Raw genomic sequence first — 18,611 nt, 5'->3', positions numbered from 1 at the left:
CCATGGTGCATCCTCTGTAGGATGAATATAATCCCACCTCCCTAGCCACTATCCTTGCTAAAAGCTTTCTTAACAGGAACTACATCACTCTTCACCTTCTATTTGTTTTCTATGGGAAGTTGTTCACAACGTGATAGCCTGTATTTCTAGAGATCACAGATTTTTCTGGCACCTTTTATATTAGAGTTTAACAGTGGAAACTCACTTTTCAATTGTGCTGTCAAAAATAACCTGACTGTTATAAATGTGCCATAAAGATCTATCGTATTTCATTCTAAAAGACAAAACTCTTGACATAAGATGCTGTGTTGTAACACCCTGCCAATGTCTTCTCTTACAGCCCCTTAAGAATGAGAGAAGCGACAAATGCTGCTGTCACTATGTGAACAAGGGGATGAAATGCACTCCTTCTATCTTCTCCAAACATGAGAAGTTTTGCATTACAGTCTAAAAAAGAGGAAGAAAATACCTGAAGCATGTTGATATTCTGTGTATATTATTTCTGCATTCTTGAAATCATTAATGATAATAGTACTATTAGATTCTCCTTGGAATCAGTTACTTAAGGCAGATGTTGAGAAAGTAAAACTATAAGACCAGTAAAGATAAAATAAAAAGTTCCACCTACATTTTAGTCAACTTAAATGTGAAAGAAGAGGTTTAGAGGGCTTTAAGACATCTGGGTAAATTTGCTTCCAATATATGACTTTGAATTAGTCACTTTACTACCCTAAGAATGAATTTTCTCATCCATAAATTGGGTTTGATTTCTAAAGCCTGCAAAAGATGTTTTAATAACCCTATGAAATATTTTATATAAATATTGTCGGAAGAAGTCAGTTAGGAGATTTAAGAAACAAATATTCACTACCATGAATATACAAGTTTAATATCTTTTACTTCCTTGAACACATATCAAGCTTTAGGTATAAATACATAGGATCTTTTAACTATGCTTAAACCAATCAGTAGAACAGAGAGTAAGTTAAGCTGAATTGCTGACAGCAAAGTTGAGAAGGGAACGGAGAAAAGCTTAATATTCAAGGCATTCAGTGACTTCGAGATCAACTGTCTATAATTTTTGGTAATGCTGCGAGCAGTGGTTGGCATCTTGAAGAATCATTCTGGCCCTTGCTGAAAAATATTCTGAACTGTTAAATACGCTTGCATATTTATAATAACATTTTTTACTAGTACAGTTACTGAGTTTGTAAAGTATATCCATAGTTTATTTTTGTGTTTTGTTTACTATTTGCACATTCTAGTCTTTGTGACTACCTTTCCCCTTTTTATAGACATGTGGTGAATATTATGTTCATTTAACAAAAAGACATAATGAGCACAACGATGTTAAATGATAAGCAAATTTATGCAACTAAATGGCTAAACAAATATACTATAGCATGAGATATTAGGAGCATAGGCCTTGAGGTGAGACCACCAGCGTTTGACCTCTGACTCTGCAATAAACTGTAAGATAATGAGCAAGTTACCTCAATTTAAGGCCCAGAATTCTCATCTGAAAAATGGGTATAATAATAGAAGCTGTATCATAAGGTTGTTGTGGGGATTAATTAGAGATTGGATTGGAGTACCATTCAAAGTAGCAGTAAATATTTGGATGTACTTCTGCTAACACTCTTGGAAAATTAATTTATCTGTCACCTAGTGTTATAGTTACTTGTTTATAAAGGTTTCTCTGTACTAGCTTATATGTTACTCCAGAGAACACATGATATTTATGTTTTCATTTGACACAATAATTCTAATTCTTTTTACATGCAGTATAGGTGCTGCATTAACGTTGTTGAATAACTGAATGGCTAAATGAAAACAGAATCAGGAATACTGACTCTCAATCTAAGGACTAGAGTTGATTCTACTAACGTTTCAAAATGTATCAACTGCTCTATTTCCTAGAGCATCCAGTAAGTATGACCTTTAGAACTTCTGGCAATAGTGACAGAGGTTAGGTAAACAAGATAATGCAAAAAAAGATAATGGGAAAGATTAGGTAGAAAGTGAAGAAATGGGAAATTTAACAATGTTAAGAAAAATAACCGTGAGATTAAGGTTACTAAAACAACCTGTCCTGTGTGAATGAATTTGGACACAGGCAGAAACATCATTCAGTGATTAAAAACAGTTGCTAAATTAAAACTGTCAACACAAAAGTAATTTATTAAAAATAATTAAAAGACCATCCCTATCATAGTCATTTACATCATAATGAGCCAATTATTCTTTGCTATAAAAATTTACTGAATCTCAATGGCAAGTAGAGAGGACACAAAATTATAGTCGCAGTGGAGCTACCATGATGTTTTCCCTTTGTAATTTTTCACAATATATTTTGTAAATTATTCAGAATTTAACACAGCCATAATAATATTAATGATTAACCATTACATTTTGCAATGTTGATAAAAAACTATATATAAAATGCATATAGTGAAACATTAAAGTGCAGTAGTTAAGACGTGGACTCTGAAGTAATTCCACATAGTTTCATAACTTAGAAAGTAATATTTCTTTGCTTTAGCTTTCTCATTTATAAAATGGGAAAATAATTTTTAGTTTCCCAATGGGAAATTCTGAGGAATAAAATCAATAACATGCAGAGTTTTACCTAAATGCCTGATATTGATAAGCACTGAATAAATAGCAATTATTATCATTATCATTATTACTGTATGAATTCATCTACTCAAGAGCAAAACAAAATAAAACATAGGGATATACAATTTCAAGATGATAATAGGAAATTATACAGTTATTCCTTTATTTCCAATAGATCACAATTTAAAAAGGTTGTTTGTTTTCAGTTTGGGGCAATTATGAATGTGGTACGATTAATAATGCTCTCCACCCCCAAAATATACAATTCTTAATTTCTGGAACCTGTGAATGTTACCTTATTTGACAAAGACTTTGAAGATGTGATTAAATTAAATATTTTGAGATGAAGGATTATCCTGGATTATCTGGTTCGGTCATAAATACAATCACAGGTGTCCTTATAAGGGAGAGACCAAGGGAGCTCACACACAGAGGAGAAGGTCTACCACAATATTACTACAGAGGGAGGTGGAGGTTAGGTGATCTGAATGCAAGACAAGGAATGTGGTAGCCTAGTGGAAGCTGGCAAAGTCAAGGAGTAGATGCTTCCCCAGGGACCCTAGAGAGAGTGTGGTCTGCTGACACCTTGATTTTCGGCAAGTGATACTGATATGGACTTCTGGCTGCTGGAATTGTGATAGAACAAATATCTGTTGTTTAAAGCTACCAGGTCTGTGGTCATTTGTTACAGCAGCAGCAAGAAACTAATACAATTAATTAATCTGCTATAAATATTCCTGTATAGAATTTTTATGAACATAAGTTTTAATATCTGTGGGTCAAATGCCCAGGAGTATAATAGCTAGGTTATATGGAAATTGCAAATTTAATTTTATAAGAAACTCCCCAAGTTTTCTAAATGGCTTTATCATTTTCACCTTCTCATCAGTGATGTATGTATGATCTGGTTTCTCTGCAGCCTCGCCAAAATGTAAGGCTGTCACTATTTTAAAATGTTACCTTTGTGTTAAGTGTGTAGTGACATCTCATTATAGTTTTAATTCACATTTTCCTACCAGTAGTGATATTAAACATGTTTTCAAGTGCTTATTTACCATCTGCTCATCTTCTTCTTTGTAATGTCTATGTTGTTTGCCCATTTTCTAATTTGACCATTATTTACTGTTAAGTTTTGAAAGTTCTTTAGATATTCTAGATACAGGTCCTTTTTCAAATATATGTCTTAAAAATATTTTCTCCAGCCTGTAGTTTGTCTTTTCATTTTCTTAGTGGTGACTATCACAGAGCATAGTTTTCATTTTGTTGAAGTCTAATTTATCATTTTTTAAATTAATATGTTTTTTATTGTCAAGTCTAAGAACTCTTTTCCCAATCTTTCCTCCATTGAATTGTTTTTTTCACCTTTGTCAAAAATCGGTTGATCATATGAGTATGGGTCTATTTCTGGGTTATCCATTCTGTTCTATTAATCTATGTGCCTATATCTGTGCCAATACCACATGCCTTATCTTAGTTGTAATCCTTAATATTGGGTTGAGTGATTCCTCGTATTTCATACTTCTTTTTCAAGATTGTTCTAACTATTCTACAGCTTGTTACCTTCAATAACGTTTTAGAATAAGCTTGTCTATATATGCAAAAGTCATTTACAAGTTTTTAATAGCAATTGTACTAAACCTATAATTTTTTACTATGTTGAGTCTTCCATTCCATGAACACAGTATATCTTTTCATTTTTAAATTCCTTTCTTCAGCATATTGTAATTTTCAGTGCACAGATCTTATACATGCTTTGTTAAGTTTCTACTTAAGTACTGGTTCATCAGTTGTAACAAATGTACCCCACTAATGCAAGATGTTATAAATAGAGGAAACTGGGCAGAGGGAGGAGGGTGGAAAAGGTATATGAGAACTGTGTACTTGCTCTTTAATTTTTCTATAAACCTAAAACTGCTCTAAGAAATAAAATCTATTAGCTAAATATAGGAGGAATGGAATATTATTATAATTAGGTACCCTGAATCAGACAATAGCACAAAAGAAAAAGTAATAATAAAAATTATTACCATTAACATCATCAGGTTATTTCATTTCTGTAAGAATACATGTCTAGAGCCAATGAATCAATGATATCAGAATAGCAATAGGAAGATCTCTGACCTTAGATATCTATGTACAGGTAATTATCATGCATGCGTGTAGGCAAAAGAAATAGATTCTCAGACATAGAAGAAATCCTACGCATGCCAGTTTTTGAGGGAACAGTAACTCAAAATAACAAAACTGCCCATATATATCTGGAGAGAGAGAGAGAGAAATAGAGAAATTTTCAGTTTAATGTTTCACATAAAATGATTTAGGGAAAATCATATAACTAAAGCTTAAACGCCTGTCTAAATATTTGTTGATTATAAGCTATAAAGTTTAATAAATTTTCCAAATTTTCTTAAAATAGAAAAAATATATAATAAATGTAAACAATAATAACATTTAGAACGTAAATTCTAGATATTTTTTTTAAAAAATAACCTTGAATGTTGGGCTAAGAGAAGAACATACTGCATTGAAACAGTTCTAATTCTTTTCTGGGAGATCATGAAAGAGAAAATGTAATAATTTTACTTTTTTCATATTGATTTTTAAAAATAGCAAAAAGGGGCTGCCCTGGTGGCGCAGTGGTTGAGGGTCCGCCTGCCGATGCAGGGGACATGGGTTCGTGCCCCGGTCCGGGAAGATCCCACATGCCGCGGAGCGGCTGGGCCCGTGAGCCATGGCCGCTGAGCCTGCGCGTCCGAAGCCTGTGCCCCGCAACGGGAGCGACCACAACAGTGAGAGGCCCGTGTACCGCCAAAAAAAAAAAAAGCCAAAAGTGTTTGCTATATGTATAAGATAAACCACTACTGGAAAGCCAATAAGGTATAGATTTTTAAACCAGTAGGGAAAACAAAACAAACTCAACAAAACATAATGCAATTCCCAAGGCTTTTCAGGGAACACTGGGGCTAATAACTTTCCATATTCTCATCACACTCCAATTAACCCATTCTATTCAGCTTCCTCTTCTCTGTTCAAATCAGCTACTACACCTGTGTTTGCTTTCTATTACCCACAGATCATTGCTCCTTCTCTAGTTCATTTGTCCTTGTGTGGTCATGGATTTTTTAGGCCATTTGTCTATTATTTACTCTCATTTTATATATCAAAATTAAAACCTAATGTAATTAAATGGCTACATAGGAAAATTATTGACACATTGGTTATAAATAGTTATAAAATCTCTCTAATTAATATAATTTTGGTGATATTTTTATCCACACACATTAAGATGCCAGAATAAGTAGTGTTTTTACATAAAAATATCAGAGAAGTATTAAAACTCTGATGGTAACCCCTTATCCAAGACCACTTCTTGGATGTGGTGACTCTGACGTGAGTGGTGGCCCTTGGGATCATGCACCTATTTATAATTGTGTGTCGATACATACAACCTTCAGGGACAGCAGGGGAAGGCCCTAATCTGAATCAGGAATTCTCTATTGGTGTTCATTCCATAAAAAGCTCTTAATGGCAATAAAATTTTAAATGGTAAAGTATTAGATTGAGATTAGAAATATATCTCTCATAACTATGGTTAGTAATATTGCCACCCAGTTATTTAATTCTCATAAGTTACTGAAATAATTTTCTTTATCGAACTTTTATGTAATAAACTGCAATTGTAACACAATAAGGGGAAAACAGGCATTAAACAAAATGTAAAAACAGGAATCAAATTTATAATGTTATGAGCATGATACACATATCTCATTGAAATAACAATAGCAAAACTAACAACAATAATACCATGCATAGTAACAATAATACCGTACTTTCAGCAGTACTTCTTGTCTACTAGGCAATGTTTTAAGGAATTTACACACACACACACATTTACATACATGCACACATATACACATACACACATGCACATACACACACATACTCATTTAATCCTCATAACAACCCCATGGGGATTTTATCTTTCACTAGTCACTTCCCTTCTTTTTCCAACTTACATGGTACAAGATAAATTCATGAAACTATATTTTAAAGCATCTTCTAAACTTAGTGCAGAGTAGAAGTTAGTAGGCTTATCACAATTATTGTGTGTTGTATTTCACAATTTTTTAGATATCTTGTTAAAATTCAGAGATCTATAAATAAACCACAAGAAGACTGAAATCACTCAAATTGCACACATATACAGCAGGAGCCATTTCAACTTGTTTGCCAATTTTTCTTAAATGATTGAAAAAAGTAAAAAATGCCCAATGGAAGCTGAATAAGTCCATATTTATTGATTGACTATTAATGATAATATACTCATTGGTAAACTAAGTCTCCCTATACAGGTGTAGTTTCTTAGTAATTATACGACCTATATGATCAAGATTACTTCAAAATAAATTCCAAGATAACTGAATATTGGTATTGAATAAAAGTTGTTTGCATTCAGGTAGACATGCGCTTTGGCATTTACTATGATTTTCTCCTCCAATTAGACTAGTCAAATACAAAGACTCAAAGGGAAATTTTATATTGTTAGATTGTTAGAAATTAGTGGCTTTTGGTTGATAATTCCTGTTTCTTCAGCACTTCTATGTGTTTTTATAGGACATTATTATATCCCTAAACTCACTGCTACTCAGTGGAGTACAGTACCTGCCACAAATCTGAAATGCCCAAGTATAGCTCTGATAACAAAATCAATTCTTCTCCTTGTATTTCTTACCAAGTCGTTTCTTTCACACACACCCTTTCCAATTTCCTTTCTGATTTCATTTTTTTTTTACCTGACTTTCAAAGTCCTTTTGATAATCAAATCACTAAACATCATTCACTCATTGCACTTCTGGGGATCAGATCTGTCACTGGCCTATATACTTTTTGCCCAGCACTGATTTTGATTCATGCCTTAGAATGTCAGAGCCTAAAAGGACAATTCCACTTTCACTTTTCAGAGCCAGTTTCAATATCAACTTTAATTGAGTAGATAGTATTTAATATAGTTCTCTTCCAGCAGGCAATAATCGTTTACCCCAAGGTTCTCTGTCTTATATTAAACAGAAGAATGCTGACTCAGAGGCTTTTGTGTTTTGTTTTTACTCTTGCTCCCACTTTAACTTGGCTTGAGCAAAAGTTTTACAAGTTGAAATCTCATACTGCCTGAAATACAGACTTTTTAAAAAAGCATTACTTAGTGTATTAAAAAGGTAATTGAGTTTAATTTTTAAACTTCTATATCTTTAAAGTCATAGGAATATAAGTGGTATTGGTTATAGTGCAATCGATTGAATGTTTGTTTCCCCCAAATTCATATGTTGAATCGTAATCCCCAGCGTGATGACATTAGGAGGTGGAGCATTTGGGAGGTGATTTGGCCATGAGGGTGGAGCCCCTGTGAATAGGATTGATGCTCTAATAAAAGAGATCCTAGAGAGCTCCCTTGTCCATTCTGCCATGTGAGGAGAGGGTGAGATCTCATCAGACACATCTTGATCTAGGATTTCTCAGTCTCCAGAACTGCGGGAAATACATTTGTTTATGAGCCACCTAGTCTATGGTGTTCTATTCCAGCAGCCTGAACAGACTTATAGAATAAGACATAAAGAATAATTTAAAATAAAGTAAAAGGAATATATATTTACAATCTTAGTATTGGCTATATACTTAGAAATTATTTGATTAGCTATCCGTGATCATTATAGTCCAAATTGTATTGCCAAATTTACATATCAAGTAAAAAAATTAAATCTTTTAAAATAAACACATTTCTTAATTGTCATATCAACTCTGCCTTATATATATGAGCCAATATTTGGTGTATGGCAATTTAATTAGCATAATCCCCACTCAGAAATTCTGAAAAATTTATTACTCTAAACTGGCAAAAATTCCTCAGCTTATCTTCAACTTCTCCAAGCCACTCCTACTCAAGTTTTTGCCTGTATTTTCATATACAATAGTAAACTGAGGCTAATGTTTAAAGAGAAAAAAATATTAAAAATAGAGTCAAGATTTTTGGTTTCTGGTTCTGCAAGTAAGGAGCTTGGAAGTCACCACTCTGTCCTAACAGCAAGTAGAAAGCTGAACAGACTGAAAAATCAACAATCCTTCTTGTATCCATAAGAGAGGAAGGACACTGGGAAAATTGCTGCAGCCAAGATCAGTGAGACAGACATGCAAATACAGGGAATCACAACTTACTAGAGCAGAGACTCAAGACATCAGCACTGGAGAGGAAAACCTGAACTGTACTGACAAATTGTTGGAGGATCAATGTGAACAAGTCTGAGAGTTAACTACTCCAGGGGTGCTAGCCATAGGTGGATCACCCCAATACTGAGAGAGTCCCTCCAGGAGGCCAACCAGGCTCTCATAGTATCAGAGAAAAAAAATCTGGGATTTGGCAGGGGCTGGGGAAAAACTCTGAAATTTATCAGAGCACCATGTTCTTCATAACAAGTCCTGCCCTCAGAGGAAACTTGTTAACCAGAGCCTAACCTGCTAGTTTATAACTATCCTGGGGGAAGGGAAATGCCCAACTGTGGCCAGCTCTAGCCTTCCACATAAGAGAAGAGATAAACTCACCTCCAGCACACTTTGTCTCACCAGAGGGAGGAGAACAAAATCAAAACAAAACTGAGAAACACCTGAAGTGCACAGGGCAGAGGCATAGGCTTACTGAAAGGTTGAGACCTAATCATGGGACTGCAGAACACTTTCCTCCACCACATTACTAAAGGCCTATTTACAGCAGTTCCTTTTAACCAGTACATTATGGCTGTCCATCAAAAAAAAAAAAAACAAAAAAACAAAAAGCTTGCCAAGTATACCAAAAGGCAAAAAAACACAATTTGAAGAAAGTAAGCAAGCATCAGAACCAGACATGTCAGGGATGTTAGAACAATCAGACCAGGAATTTAAAACAACTATGATTAATATGTTAAGGGTTCTAAAAGATAAAATAGACAACATACAAGAGCAAAGGGGCATTGTAAGTGGAGACGTGGAAATCCTAAGAAAGAACCAAAAAAAAAAAATGCTGAAGATCAAAAACATTTTAACAGAAATGAAGTATGCTTTGATGTGCTTATTAGTAGACTGGACACAGTTGAGGAAAAAATCTTTTAGCTAGAAAATATATTAATAGATTCCTCAAAAACTCCAAAGCAAAGAAAACAAAGATTGTTTAAAAAACTCAGAAAATCCAAGGAGTTTGGGACAATTAGAAAAGGTGTAACATGTAATGGGAGTGCCACAGGAAGAGGAAAGAGAGAAGGAAGAGAAGAAATATTTCAAACGATAATGACTGAGAATTTCTCCAAATTGATGTCAGACACCAAACCACAGATAAACAAAATTCAGAGAACACCAAATGGGATAAATGACAACTAAAACTACACAAAGGCATATCATTTTCAAACTACACAAAATAAAAGATAAAGGTAAAAAACAACTTACCTATAGAAGAACAGAGAAGAATGATGTTCAACTTCTCCTCAGAAACCATACAAGCAAGAAGAGAATGGATGAAATACTTAAACTGTTGAGAGAAAAGAAACAGCAACTTAGAATTCAGTACCCTTCAAATTAACCTTCAAAAGTCAAGGAGAAATAAAGACTTTCTCAGACAAACAAAAATTGAGGGGTTTTGTTGTCTGTAGAACTGCCTCGCAAAAAATGTTAAAATAAGTTATTTACAGAGAAAGAAAATAGCACAGGTAAAAAACTTAGATTTACGCAAGGTAACAAAGAGTATCAAAAAAGGAATAAGTGAAGGTAAAATAAAAACTTTTACATTTTTTTCTATTCTTTATTGATCTAACAGATAATGGTATCTAAAAAATGTCAATAAAATATTTGATTATGTATATTTATGTACTTATTATATATGTGTGTATATATATCTATATATATGCTTATACATATATATGCTTATATAATCGAAATGAATAACAGCAATGGTACAAGGGGCAGGAGGAAGAAAGGGATTGGGATTATTTTGTTATTAAAAGGTACTTACAATACCCATGAAGTGGTATAGTGCTATATGAAAGCGGACTTATATTAGCTGGAAATGTATATTGCAAATTCTAGGACAACCATTTAAAAGAGTAAAAAACAAAAGTAAAACTAATATTATAAGAAATGAGAATAAATGGAACTATATATCAATTAAAACCACAAAAAGCAGAAAAAGAGCGGAAGACAAACACGGTAACATTGAACAAGGGTAACAAATAGAAAACAGTAACAAATATTATAGACATTAATCCAACTATATCAGTAATCACTCTGAATGTCAGTGGTGTAAGTGCACCAGTTAAAACACAGAGATTGTCAGAATAGATTAAAAAAAAAAAAGGGAACAAACTACATGTTGTCTACAAGAAATGCACTTTAGGGTTCCGGGGAGATGGCGGAAGAGTAAGACGCGGAGATCACCTTCCTCCCCACAGATACACCAGAAATACATCTACACGTGGAACAACTCCTACAGAACACCTACTGAATGCTGGCAGAAGACCTCAGACCTCCCAAAAGGCAAGAAACTCCCCACGTACCTGGGTAGGGCACAAGAAAAAAGAATAAACAGAGACCAAAGGATAGGGATGGGACCCGCACCAGTGGGAGGGAGCAGTGAAGGAGGAAAGTTTTCCACACACTAGGAAGCCCCTTCGCGGGTGGAGACTGCGGGTGGCAGAGGGGGAAAGCTTCCTAGCCGCGGAGGAGAGCACAGCAACAGGCGTGCGGAGGACAAAGTGGGGAGATTCCCGCGCAGAGGATCAGGGCCAACCGGCACTCACCAGCCCGAGAGGCTTGTCTGCTCACCCGCCGGGGTGGGCGGGGCTGGGAGCTGAGGCTCGGGCTTCTGTCAGAGCGCAGGGAGAGGACTGGGGTTGGCGGTGTGAACACAGCCTGAAGGGGCTAGTGCGCCACGGCTGGCTGGGAGGGAGTCCGGGAAAAAGTCTGGACCTGCCTAAGAGGCAAGAGACTATTTCTTCCCTCTTTGTTTCCTGGTGCGCGAGGAGAGGGGATTAAGAGCGCTGCTTAAAGGAGCTCCAGAGACGGACGCGAGACGTGGCTAAAAGCGCGGACCCCAGAGACGGGCATGGGAAGCTAAGGCTGCTGCTGCTGCCACCAGGAAGCCTGTGTGTGAGCACAGGTCACTATCCACAACCCTGTTCCGGGGAGCCTGTGCAGCCCACAACTGCCAGGGTCCCAGGATCCAGGGACAACTCCCCCGGGAGAACGCACGGCGCGCCTCACGCTGGTGCAACATCACGCCGGCCTCTGCCGCCTCAGGTTCGCCCCGCCTTCGTGCCCCTCCCTCCCCCACCTGCCTGAGTGAGCCAGAGCCCCCGAATCAGTGGCTCCTTTAATCACGTCCTCTCTGAGTGAAGAACAAATGCCCTCCGGCGACCTACATGCAGAGGCGGGACCAAATCCAAAGCTGAGCCCCTGGGAGCTGTGAGAACAAAGAAGAAAAAGGGAAATCTCGCCCAGCTGCCTCAGAAGCAGCGGATTAAAGCTCCACAATCAACGTGATGTACCCTGCATCTGTGGAATACATGAATAGACAACAAACCATCCCAAATTATGGAGGTGGACTTTGAGAGCAAGATTTATGATTTTTTCCTCTTTTTGTGAGTATGTGTATGCTTCTGTGTTTGATTTTGTCTGTATAGCTTTGCTTCCACCATTGGTCCTAGGGTTCTATCCATCCGTTTTTTTTTTCTCTCTTAATAATTATTATTTTAATAACTTTATTATATTTTATCTTACTTTATTTTATTTTGTTTTATCTTCTTTCTTTTTTTCTTTCCTTCCCTTCTGCCTTCCTTCCTCCCTCCCTCCCTCCTTTCTTTCTTTCTACTTCTACTAATTCTTTCTTTCTACTTTTTCTCCCTTTTATGCTGAGCCGTGTGGATGAAAGGCTCTTGGTGCTGCAACCAGGAGTCAGTGCTGTGCCTCTGAGGTGGGAGAGCCAACTTCAGGACACTGGTCCACAAGAGACCTCCCAGATCCACATAATATCAAACGGCAAAAATCTCCCAGAGATCTCCATCTCAACACCAGCCCCAGCTTCACTCAATGACCAGCAAGCTACAGTGCTGGACATCCTATGCCAAACAACTAGCAAGACAGGAACACAACCCCACGCATTAGCAGAGAGGCTGCCTAAAATCATATTAAGTCCAAAGACACCCCAAAACACACCACCAGACGTGGACCTGCCCACCAGAAAGACAAGATCCAGCCTCATCCACCAGAACACAGGCACTAGTCCCCTCCACAAGGAAGCCTACACAACCCCCTGAACCAACCTTATCCACTGGAGACAGACACCAAAAACAACGGGAACTACGAACCTGCAGCCTGCAAAAAGGAGACCCCAAACACAGTAAGATGAGCAAAATGAAAAGACAGAAAAACACACAGCAGATGAAGGAGCAAGATAAACACACACCAGACCTAACAAATGAAGAGGAAATAGGCAGTCTACCTGAAAAAGAATTCAGAATAATGATAGTAAAGGTGATCCAAAATCTTGGAAATAGAATAGACAAAATGCAAGAAACATTTAACAAGGACCTAGAAGAACTAAAGATGAAACGAACAATGATGAACAACACAATAAATGAAATGAAAAAGACTCTAGATGGGATCAATAGCAGAATAAGTGAGGTAGAAGAATGGATAAGTGACCTGGAAGATAAAATAGTGGAAATAACTACTGCAGAGAAGAATAAAGAAAAAAGAATGAAAAGAACTGAGGACAGTCTCAGAGACCTCTGGGACAACATTAAATGCACCAACATTCGAATTATAGGGATTCTAGAAGAAGAGAAAAAGAAAGGGACTGAGAAAATATTTGAAGAGATTATAGTTGAAAACTTTCCTAATATGGGAAAGGAAACAGTTAATCAAGTCCAGGAAGCACGGAGAGTCCCATACAGGATAAATCCAAGGAGAAACACGCCAAGACACATATTAATAAAACTGTCAAAAATTAAATACAAAGTAAACATATTAAAAGCAGCAAGGGAAAAACAACAAATAACACGCAAGGGAATCCCCATAAGGTTAACAGCTGATCTTTCAGCAGAAACTCTGCAAGGCAGAGAAGGCACTGGCAGGACATATTTAAAGTGACGAAGGAGAAAAACCTGCAGCCAAGATTAATCTACCCAGCAAGGATCTCATTCAGATTTGATGGAGAAATTAAAACCTTTACAGAGAAGCAAAAGCTGAGAGAGTTCAGCACCACCAAACCAGCTTTACAACAACTGCTAAAGGACCTTCTCTAGGAAAGAAATACAAGAGAAGGAAAAGACCTACAATAACAAACCCAAAACAATTAAGAAAATGGGAATAGGAACATACATATCAATAATTACCTTAAATGTAAATGGACTAATGCTCCCACCAAAAGACACAGATTGCCTGAATGGATACAAAAACAAGACCCATATATTTGCTGTCTACAAGAGACCCACTTCAGACCTAGAGATACATACAGACTGAAAGTAAGGGGATGGAAAAAGATATTTCATGCAAATGGAAACCAAAAGAAAGCTGGAGTAGCAATTCTCATATCAGACAAAATAGACTTTAAAATAAAGACTATTAGAAGAGACAAAGAAGGACACTACATAATGATCAAGGAGTCGATCCAAGAAGATATAAAAACTGTAAATATTTATGCACCCAGCATAGGAGCACCTCAATACATAAGGCAAATACTAACAGCCATAAAAGGGAAAATCGACAGTAACACATTCATAGTAGGGGACTTTAACACCCCACTTTCATCAATGGACATATCATCCAAAATGAAAATAAATAAGGAAACACAAGCTTTCAATGATACTTTGAACAAGATGGACTTAATTGATATTTATAGGACATTCCATCAAAAAACAACAGAATACACATTTTTCTCAAGTGCTCATGGAACATTCTCCAGGATAGATCATATCTGGGGTCACAAATCAAGCCCTGGTAAATTTAAGAAAATTGAAATTGCATCAAGTATCTTTTCCGACCACAACGCTATGAGGCTAGATATCAATTACAGGAAAAGATCTGTAAGAAATACAAACACATGGAGGCTAAACAATACATTACTTAAAAACGAAGTGATCACTGAAGAAATCAAAGAGGAAATAAAAAAGCACCTAGAAACAAATGACAATGGAGACACGGCGACCTAAAATCTATGAGATGCAGCAAAAGCAGTTCTAAGAGGGAAGTTTATAGCAATACAATCCTACCTTAAGAAACAGGAAACATCTCGAATAAACAACCTAACCTTACACCTAAAGCAATTACAGAAAGAGGAACAAAAAAACCCCAAAGTTAGCAGAAGGAAAGAAATAATAAAAATCAGATCAGAAATAAATGAAAAATAAATAAAGGAAATGACAGCAAAGATCAATAAAATTAAAAGCTGGTTCTTTGAGAAGATAAACAAAACTGATAAACCATTAGCCAGACTCATCAAGACAAAAAGGGAGAAGACTCAAATCAATAGAATTAGAAATGAAAAAGGAGAAGTAATAACTGACACTGCAGAATCACAAAAGATCATGAGAGATTACTACAAGCAACTTTATGCCAATAAAATGGACAACCTGGAAGAAATGGACAACTTCTTAGAAATGCACAACCTGCCAAGACTGAACCAGGAAGAAATAGAAAATATGAACAGACCAATCACAAGCACTGAAATGGAAACTGTGATTAAAAATCTTCCAACAAACAAAAGCCCAGTACCAGATGGATTCACAGGTGAATTCTATCAAACATTTAGAGAAGAGCTAACACCTATCCTTCTCAAACTTCCAAAATATAGCAGAAGAAGAAACACTCCCAAACTTATTCTACGAGGCCACCATCACCCTGATACCAAAACCAGACAAGGACGTCACAAAGAAAGAAAACTACAGGCCAATATCACTGATGAACATAGATGCAAAAATCCTCAACAAAATACTAGCAAACAGAATCCAACAGCACATGAAACGGATCATACACCATGATCTAGTGGGGTTTATTCCAGGAAGGCAAGGATTCTTCAATATACACAAATCAATCAACGTGATACACCATATTAACAAACTGAGGGAGAAAAACCATATGATCATCTCAATAGATGCAGAGAAAGCTTTTGACAAAATTCAACACCCATTTATGATAAAAACCCTGCAGAAAGTAGGCATAGAGTGAACTTTCCTCAATATAATAAGGCCATATATGACAAACCCACAGCCAACATCGTCCTCAATGGTGAAAAACTGAAAGCATTTCCACCAAGATCAGGAACAAGACAAGGTTGCCCACTCTCACCACCATTATTCAACATAGTTTTGGAAGTTTTAGCCACAGCAATTAGAGAAGAAAAGGAAATAAGAGGAATCCAAATCAGAAAAGAAGGAGTAAAGCTATCACTGTTTGCAGATGACATGATACTCTACATAGAGAATCCTAAAGATGCTACCAGAAAACTCCTAGAGCTAATCAATGAATTTGGTAAAGTAGCAGGATATAAAATTAATGCTCAGAAGTCTCTGGCATTCCTATATACTAATGATGAAAAATCTGAAAGTGAAATCAAGAAAACGCTCCCATTTACCATTGCAACAAAAAGAATAAAATATCTAGGCATAAACCTACCTAAGGAGACAAAAGACCTGTATGGAGAAAATTATAAGACATTGATGAAAGAAATTAAAGATGATACAAATAGATGGAGAGATATACCATGTTCTTGGATTAGAAGAATCAACAATGTGAAAATGGCTCTATTGCCCAAAGAAATCTACAGATTCAATGCAATCCCTATCAAACTACCACTGGCATTTTTCACAGAACTAGAACAAAAAATTTCACAATTTGAATGGAAACACAAAAGACCCCGAATAGCCAAAGCAATCTTGAGAACGAAAAACAGAGCTGGAGGAATCAGGCTCCCTGACTTCAGACTATACTACAAATCTACAGTAATCAAGACAATATGGTTCTGGCACAAAACCAGAAAGATAGATCAATGGAACAGGATAGAAAGTCCAGAGATAAACACACACACATATGGTCACCTTATCTTTGATAAAGGAGGCAGGAATGTACAGTGGAGAAAGGACAGCCTCTTCAACAAGTGGTGCTGAGAAAACTGGACAGGTACATGTAAAAGTATGAGATTATATCACTCCCTAACTCCATACACAAAAATAAGCTCAAAATGGATTAAAGACCTAAATGTAAGGCCAGAAACTATCAAACTCTTAGAGGAAAACATAGGCAGAACACTCTATGACATAAATCACACCAAGATCCTTTTTGACCCACCTCCTAGAGAAATGGAAATAAAAACAAAAATAAACAAATGGGACCTAATGAAACTTCAAAGCTTTTGCACAGCAAAGGAAACCATAAACAAGACCAAAAGACAACCCTCAGAATGGGAGAAAATATTTGCCAACGAGGCAACTGTCAAAGGATTAATCTCCAAAATTTACAAGCAGCTCATGCAGCTCAATAACAAAAAAAAACCAACCCAATCCAAAAATGGGCAGAAGAGCTAAATAGACATTTCTCCAAAGAAAATATACAGACTGCCAACAAACACATGAAAGAATGCTCAACATCATTAATCATTAGAGAAATGCAAATCAAAACTACAATGAGATATCACGTCACACCAGTCAGAATGGCCATCATCAAAAAATCTATAAACAATAAATGCTGGAGAGGGTGTGGAGAAAAGGAACCCTCTTGCACTGTTGGTGGGAATGTAAATTGATACAGCCACTATAGAGAACAGTATGGAGGTTCCTTAAAAAACTACAAAGAGAACTACCATACGACCCAGCAATCCCACTACTGAGCATATACCCTGAGAAAACCATAATTCAAAAAGAGTCATGGACCAAAATGTTCATTGCAGCTCTGTTTCCAATAGCCCAGAGATGGAAACAACCTAAGTGTCCATCATCGGATGAATGGATAAAGAAGATATAGCACATATATACAATGGAATATTACTCAGCCATAAAAAGAAACGAAACTGAGCAATTTGTAATGAGGTGGATGGACCTAGAGTCTGTCATACAGAGTGAAGTAAGTCAGATAGAGAAAGACAAATACCGTATGCTAACACATATATATGGAATTTAAGAAAAAAATATGTGATGAAGAACCTAGTGGTAAGACAGGAATAAAGACACAGACCTACTAGAGAATGGAGTTGAGGATATGGGGAGGGGGAAGGGTAAGCTGTGACAGAGAGAGAGAGGCATGGACATATATTCTCTACCAAACGTAAGGTAGATAGCTAGTGGGAAGCAGCCGCATAGCACAGGGAGATCAGCTCGGTGCTCTGTGACTGCCTGGAGTGGTGGGATAGGGAGGGTGGGAGTGAGGGAGATGCAGGAGGGAGGAGATATGGGAACATATGTATATGAATGGCTGATTCACTTTGTTACAAAGCAGAAACTAACACACCATTCTAAAGCAATTATATTCTAATAAAGATGTAAAAAAATAAAAATGTTAAAAAAAAATGAAATGCAATTTAAATATAAAGGTACATAAATTAGCACAGGGAGCTCTACTCAATACTCTGTAATAACCTATATGGGAAAAGAATCTACAAAAGTGTAGATATGTGTATATGTATGACTGATTCACTTTGCTGTACACCTGAAACTAACAGGGCATTGTAAATCAACTCTACCCCAATAAAAATTTTAAAAAAAGATACAAACAAAATAAGGGTACATATTAAAAGTTAATGGTTGGAGGGGGGTGGGAGGGTATATATGTATACATATAGCTGATTCACTTCATTATACAGCAGAAACTAACACAACATTGTAAAGCAACTATATCTCAATAAAAAAAAACAAAACAAAACAAAAAAAGGAAATGGCTGGAGAAAAAAAAATATCATTCTAACCTAATCAAAAAAGCAGGAGTAGCTATAT

This window comes from Delphinapterus leucas, chromosome 14 (assembly GCF_059928025.1).
Source record: "Delphinapterus leucas isolate spDelLeu-1000000601 "Yukka" chromosome 14, BTC_Dleu_Yukka2, whole genome shotgun sequence".
Lineage (NCBI taxonomy): Eukaryota > Metazoa > Chordata > Mammalia > Artiodactyla > Monodontidae > Delphinapterus > Delphinapterus leucas.
The sequence above is the reverse complement of the archived record's forward strand: the minus strand, read 5'-3'. Positions refer to the sequence as shown.